Here is a 7,074-nt window from a genome sequence, read left to right as displayed (position 1 = left end):
AATTCATTATTTAGGGACCTGAATTAGGCAAGAGCATGCACTGCATATTCTAGTCAGGTGAGGCCACCAGTTTTTTCTGAAGACAGGAAAAGCCATAGGCTGTACTCTATTCAAGTGCCACTGTAAGCATGGCTGTTGGATGAGCTTTGTGGCTCCCCGTGTACTCTACTAAGGTTCCCTGGTCAGGCAGGCTGACGGCTGTACTCAGTAATGAGAGCTATGAATTAGTTTCCCTGCCCAGGCACAGTGGGAGAACCAGCTCCAAGGCTGCTCAGGTTCTTTCTTTGTAGTCTTGATTTAAGCTGACCTGTGCCCCAAATTCCCTGGCTGTACAGGGCCACCTGCTTTGCTCTGATGGCAATCAGCTCTGCCTGCCTGCCTCTTGGCTCGAGCACTGCTTGGCTGCAAAGCTTCCAGGTGTTCTTGCCAGTCCTTCCTGTCAGATGGGGCTGGGGGCCACACTCTACAGTGGGTGGAGCTGTGACTCAGCTCTTCTACTTGGGTGTGGCAGATCTAGCTCTAGGGCCAGCAAAGCTCTCATTTGAGGACCAGGCAGACTTGTACCCTGGCAACTACCCTGGTCAGACTGTATCACTGACTTAGATTTGCAGAAGAGCAAAGCTGCTGGTTGGGGCTACTATTTGGGCTCTGCAGGTAGAAGCTTGGTCTGCCAAGATCCAAGTGCTGGTTGTTGGAAAGCTCTCTTCTCTGTCACAATCAGATGCCCAGCGCCTGAGCTCTGCAGATTGCCCTGTAGGGCAAGGGCAAGACTAGAGTAGGGGCTCCCAAGAGTGATCCACAACGCTACGGGTGGGAGCTGGATGTCACCTCTGTGTTCTCTTCTCACTAGCGGAACCGTAGACTCAGGGGAGACTTCTTGGCATGATGCTGCACAGGCCTAGGGAAGGGGCAATGCAGTCAGTGTGCAGCTGTTCCTCTTACCCTTGTAATGCAGCCTCTCTTGGTCTCCATGGGGCAGGGGGCTGTTTCAGTCTCACTCCCAGTCAGTGGTGTCCATGAATAGTTGTTAGTTGTTCCTTCTGAGAGGGAGAGCAAAGTCAGGAATGACCTATGTCACCATCTTGGTGATGTCTCTTGCCAACAATAGCCATTCTAGCAGGTGTGAGATGTTATCTCATTGTGGTTTTCATTTGCATTTCCCTGATGATTAAGTGTTGTTGAGCACCTTTTCATGTACCTGGTAGTCATTTGTAGAGTCATACCTCGGTACTCGTAGGCTTCAGAACTCATCAAACACTGTACTCATGGCATTTGGATAAGAAAAAAAAGTTTCAGTACTTGGCGCTTGCTCGGGACTCATTGCTAGAAATTGTATGAGGCACGGCGCTGCCCCGCGAGAGAAAATGCTTCACTGTTTGGTACTCTTCACTTTTGGCCCTCATCACAAGTTCCGGAACGAATTAATGACGAGTATGGAGGTACCACTGTATAGTCTTTAAGAAAATGTCTATTTAAGTCCTTTGTCCATTTTTAAATTGAGTTATTTGTTTGCTTTTTGCTATTTAATTGTATGAGTTTTTAAATATATTTTGGACATTAATTTCTTATCAGATATATGGTTTGCAAATATTTTTTTCTATTTCCTAGGTTGCCTTTTCATTTTGCTGATCATTTCTTTTGCTATGCAAGAGCTTTTTAGTTTAATGTAGTCACCCTTGTTTATTGTTTTGTAACTTTAGGTGTCATATCTAAAAAGGCATTGTGAAAACCCATATCAAATAGGTATTTCCTGTTTTCTTCTAGGAGTTTCATGGTTTCAGGTTTTACATTTAAGTCTTTACAGGAGTCTTACTTTTAGACAGATTTTTTAAAGGGCAAGTTCAGTAAAAAAAATTTTATAATGAGTCGACACAGGGTCAGATCTTAACATAATATACTTAACTGCCTCCTGCCATATTCTGGAGAATTTAGTAAGCCAAGCTCTCACTCAGTGCCCTGTGCTTTAGGTAGAAGGGCAAAGTGTCATCTCCAAGCATACTCCCCTCCATGTTATCAAAATCTTGGCTGCCCATTTTGATTCACCTAAAGTGTAGCCTTAAGACATCAGCAAGATAAATGGACCTTAATTCTGCTAATGCTTTCTTGGCTATTGTCACTGACAAAACAAAGGGCCAAGACTCAAATCAATGGCAGTGGTCTGCAGTCACTAGTCACATTGTGGTTTATAACTGGTCAAATTGTAGATGGAGAACTGGGGTTGAGCACTCTCACATAGCTCCTATCTAAGGCTTTGCCTAACTTCTCCCTCTTGAGGCTTACTGTTCCTTCCTCTCTACTCTGTCTCTTAAGACAAATGACATACGCTCTAGAAGCAGTCCTGGAGACTACGTAGACTCAATCTTATTTCACAGAGAGGGAGTTGGAGGCCTAACAGGTAAACTGAGTTCCTCGCATTCCCAGAGCTGGTTAAAGACAGAGCTAGGACCAGCCTGAGCCTCCTAAGTGGCAAATCAGTCTATTTCTTTCCTGTATACTATGAGCATAAATTATATCAAGTAAACGAGAAGTACTATTTCAATAGTCAGGTGACCTTAAGTAGTCATTCTCAAACTTCAGTGTGCATTAAAATCACCTGGAGAGCTTGTTGAAACAGATTTGCTGGGTCCTGATTTGAGAGTTAGTAGGCCAGGGGTGGGGCGCTGGAATTTGCCCTTCTAGCAGGTTTCTAAGTGGTGATGACAATGTTAAGGCCATCAGTCTGTGGACCACACTTTGGGAACTACTGGTATAAAGCAAACACAAGCCATTGCCTGCCATTCATCATTACCCTCTTATGCAGTGTCCGCCAGTTGAGAGCCACATGGTTAGATTCTCAGCAGGAAGTGACTGCTGAACATTTCCTTGAACTTCCTAGTGCATTTTCCACTGCAGTTGTTACAGCACAGGGGCGAAGAGCGCTGGCCTGAGTGACCACCTAGGTGCTCTGCTCTGTGCTCTAGTTGCTGCATGATCTTAAGTCATTTACCATCTAAGTTTCAGTTTTCTCATCTGTGGAATGTAGTGGAGGCGGTATTATTATCCTCTAACTCAACCGAGGAAGAATTATATCAGATAATGCATATGAAGTGTTTAATGGATAAAAATCACTTGGTATATCAATCAGAGAACAGTCAGGGAAAAAAATGACTCTAGCTCATATAGAGTTGAATAAAGAATAGTTACTTGGGTGATGGAAGGGCTCAGAAACCCAACAGGGGGTAATGAGAGAAACCAGGGGGTTAGCAACAGCAGAAATCAGCTACCTATCTACCACCCCTTAGGCTAGAATGAAAACGGCTCATGTTGCCAGAGCTTAGAAGCCAGAGGCTTCTACTGAGAGGGACGGCAAAGTTAGACTGTTGAGACACCCGAAAGAGGGTGTGTCTGAAGAGTTGGAGCCATACGGGGGAGACTGACTACCTAGAAGCCAGAGGGCAAAGACCCTGAGAATGCTGTTCTCTGCAGTACAGAACAGAGCAGGAGAGAAGCAAGAAGTGAACCTGAGTTATTGCCACACAGAGAGAATGTCATTGTTGCCACAACTGTAATTATTTGTGCTCCTCTTCTCTCCATGACTAGACCATGTTTTCATGTCTAGGACACTCTCTGTGCCCACATGTAAAGTAAGCACCATATACACGCACCACGTGGCATTGCCATAAATTCACTGAGCAAGGACAACAAAATGGGAGCTATTTCATTTACTAGGTGCTACAATGTGAAACCTGAATCTGGAGTGAGCTTAGCTCCCTGCCTACAACCCCACATCACACTCAACATGCTGCCCAAAGCCTCACGCTGTCCCTGTACTGAGTGTTCAGAATACACAAACTGTAGGACGGAGACAAACCAGGTCCTTAATAAACCATAGTTTGTAAAGAATGATTCTGAAGGTTTGGAAATGGATGGTGGAGGAGAGGGGCTGCGGGACAGTGGGCAGTCTTCTGTTTTATTATAGCAAGAGCATGCCTTGAAATGACGTCAACTCGAGGTATCTCATCACTAAGGATATGATGTAATCATGCAAACAAGACTGAGTCATCAGTCACGTGACCACTCCTCCTGCCCTTCGCCCTTTACAAAAGTGAGATAATAGAATGAAGGCGTTGGCAGAGACTACAGAAACGGCGACTTTTCCTAATCAAAAGAGCAAGAGAATGGTTTTAGAAATATTCCTTAGGTGATAATTGAAACTTCAAACCATCACTTAAGTTTCAAAACAACCTTTATTCTGTTTGAAGACCTAATACAATGCATTAAAGCAACTTAAAACAAGACACAGCTCCATGAAATCTATAGCTTGAACCAACTGTCAAGGAGGCACACCCCCCCACACCCCAGTTGCCTTGTAAAGGCAAAATTACAACTGACCATCACATCCTCCCTCTCGTCAAAGACCAACTTTATTTTAACAACGTCATATAAACAGATTTGTAAAAACATTGAACAGATTGTAGTTTTAAAAAATACACACATATAAATGATTTTTTTTTTAAATAGCAGCATCCTGGGTAGCTAATGCTATCTCATGGTGACAAGTTTAATGTTAAGTTGGATAGTGTTTCCAATGAACCCAATTCCGTTCCCTCCCCACTCATACTAGTATTTTACATAACTAGATTTTTTAAAAATAAGAATTTGGCATTTTGGAACTTTGTCCCGTGTGAGGCATTGTGCTTTAAACTGCCCCTTTCCTAAGTGACCCGGAACTCAAATTTCAGGGTCTGCTTTCCAGCTGACTTGGATACCATGCATAGCAAAAGCACAGTTGTTAAAACCAGCAGAATTTTTCTCCCAATAAGGAACATCAGTAGGACTTCCCAAACACATTACTAGTTCATAACCAGCTATATAACAAAGCAATTGGTTCCCTACAGTGACAGCTCACATAAACACATTTTGACTTGACACACTGAAAACAAGGATTTCCAAGTTAAGCAAGTCATCCAGACTAGCTTCCCAAAAGGAGTAACTTTTAAAAACAGGAAAAAAAAAATAGCCAAAGAATTATGAACTTCTCACTTCACTTGCAAACAATTTTCACCTTTGTAAGACAAAACAAAGCAAATTCACAGGAAAACAACAACCCATACATATACACAAGAACTGTACTAGACATTTGCTTGTTACGCACTTGAACTCAATGACTGTGGATCTGTTTTGGCTGAAAGGTGTACTGGAAACAGTCCATGCACATATACATATATACATATATCAAGGGCCGTGAAGTTGTCAGATGTTTCAAATACATACTTTTTGCCTTTTCGTGTGGTTATAATTGTTCTCTCATGTCTAATATCAGGTCCTAATGCTCCCACCTCTATAGCCCTGTGACAGTCGTTCTGCAGCTTAGCTTCCAGCTTTTATTTCTAGGATGCTATCTACCTTGGGTGGGGAAAATCAATGCATAGGTAAGAGCACGAATCAGAGTGCTTCTGCTGTGTCTCTTTGTACTTGTGAGCCACTGAGACAATGTTGGTTGGAGAGGACTGTCTGAAGGAACCCAGAGAGCTCTGCTGGTCAAACATCTACGACACAGGCGGTGGGCATGCTACATACAATCAAGGCACCTGGCAGAGGTGTAACATCATACGTTTGGTGTAACTCACTGTGATAGGGGGTTAGGAGTCCTGCCTTTGCAGTTCGAAGAAATCTATTGTTTGTGCTTGTGAGATGCAAAAATAAGGCTGATGCCTAATATCATGTCATCTGGTGACGTCATGAAGCAAAAACACTAATGAAGCTCTTTTTGAAATGTAACTATTAATAAAATATTCCATCTCAGACATATTTTAGAAATTAAAGGAAAATTATTTATACTTAATAGCATACATGGACGTGCTACCAAAGGGGGGGGGAACACTCTAGTTTATAAACTAATATTAACTAATTGTTAAGACTTCTGTGTGATGTGAAAAGATTGTTTTAAACTAGACACTCACAGACTCAAACCAGGAAAACCATCAATCGTCTAGAGATAAGAAGGAGATGGTCACATCAGTACAGTCAAGTTTGAGGGCTGACAGCCTGGCTGTAAAACTGACTATTGCTTTTGATATGAGTAGCTTCATGTAAAGAGGAAAAAAAATACATTCTACAATTGATTAAGTCAACTGCTAGATTCTTTCCAAAAAGTTTTAAAAGGAACAACATTAAAAAAAACAAAAACAAAGTCCCTCAACCCTAATAAAGGAAAGAGAAATAAAGGTGAGTGAATCTAATGTTGAGAAAGAAAAACTGAAACTCTAAGATTCCATTTAATCTACCAGCGTAGTGACCATGATTATAATTAGCCTTTATTCCTCCCAATACATGCACAACTTCCACTGAACAGAAAGGCTTTTGCGTATGTGAATCAGGGAGACCCCTCACTCATGCGTGCCCTAAATTGCAACAATGACTCTCTAACAACCCCTTCCTTTTCCCCACAGTGAGGTGTAACACCTACAATTATTTGGGTGAATGATGATTTCTGAAATGGCCATGACTTTCACAAGCTCCACACAGCCCAGAGCAGTATCAGTTAACAATCAAACCTACTTGCTTTATGATCTAACATGAATGGAACGCTTGGAAAATAAAAAATAGCCAGATAAAAATCTTTTTTCAGATCATGCTTTTTCTAAAATGAATCCTTACTGGTTGTAATGGTAGTCTAATGTTTAAAAGAGACATTTTCTAAATGTAACAGTTATATTTTGAAATCAGCATTTCAAACAAAGGTGGAATGCTGTTCTAGGTGCTTTCCTTCCTTCCCAAGAACTGAAATATCTGACCAGCTACACTGTGTTAAAGAGTCCTGGTAGATTTGTAATTGTCATAATTGATAATAACTAGCAGATCAAAGTGGGAAAGACCAAAGTATAAGCAACTTCACTTTGCAGTTAGGTACTTTTTCTCTAATCATGAGAAAGAGAAAGTGCATTCCACCACTCCCCCCTCCCCACCCCCCACCTGTACATCCCTTAGCTACATCCCCTCCCTAGATTCAAGAAGTTCACAATTCTTTATAAAACAAACTTGCCAGGTACCGTATTTTAAGTCTTGAAACAACATTGTTGAACTCAGTGATAC

This window comes from Furipterus horrens, unplaced genomic scaffold (assembly GCF_987537825.1).
Source record: "Furipterus horrens unplaced genomic scaffold, mFurHor1.1.pri manual_scaffold_5, whole genome shotgun sequence".
Classification (NCBI taxonomy): domain Eukaryota; kingdom Metazoa; phylum Chordata; class Mammalia; order Chiroptera; family Furipteridae; genus Furipterus; species Furipterus horrens.
This window is presented reverse-complemented; position numbering follows the sequence as displayed.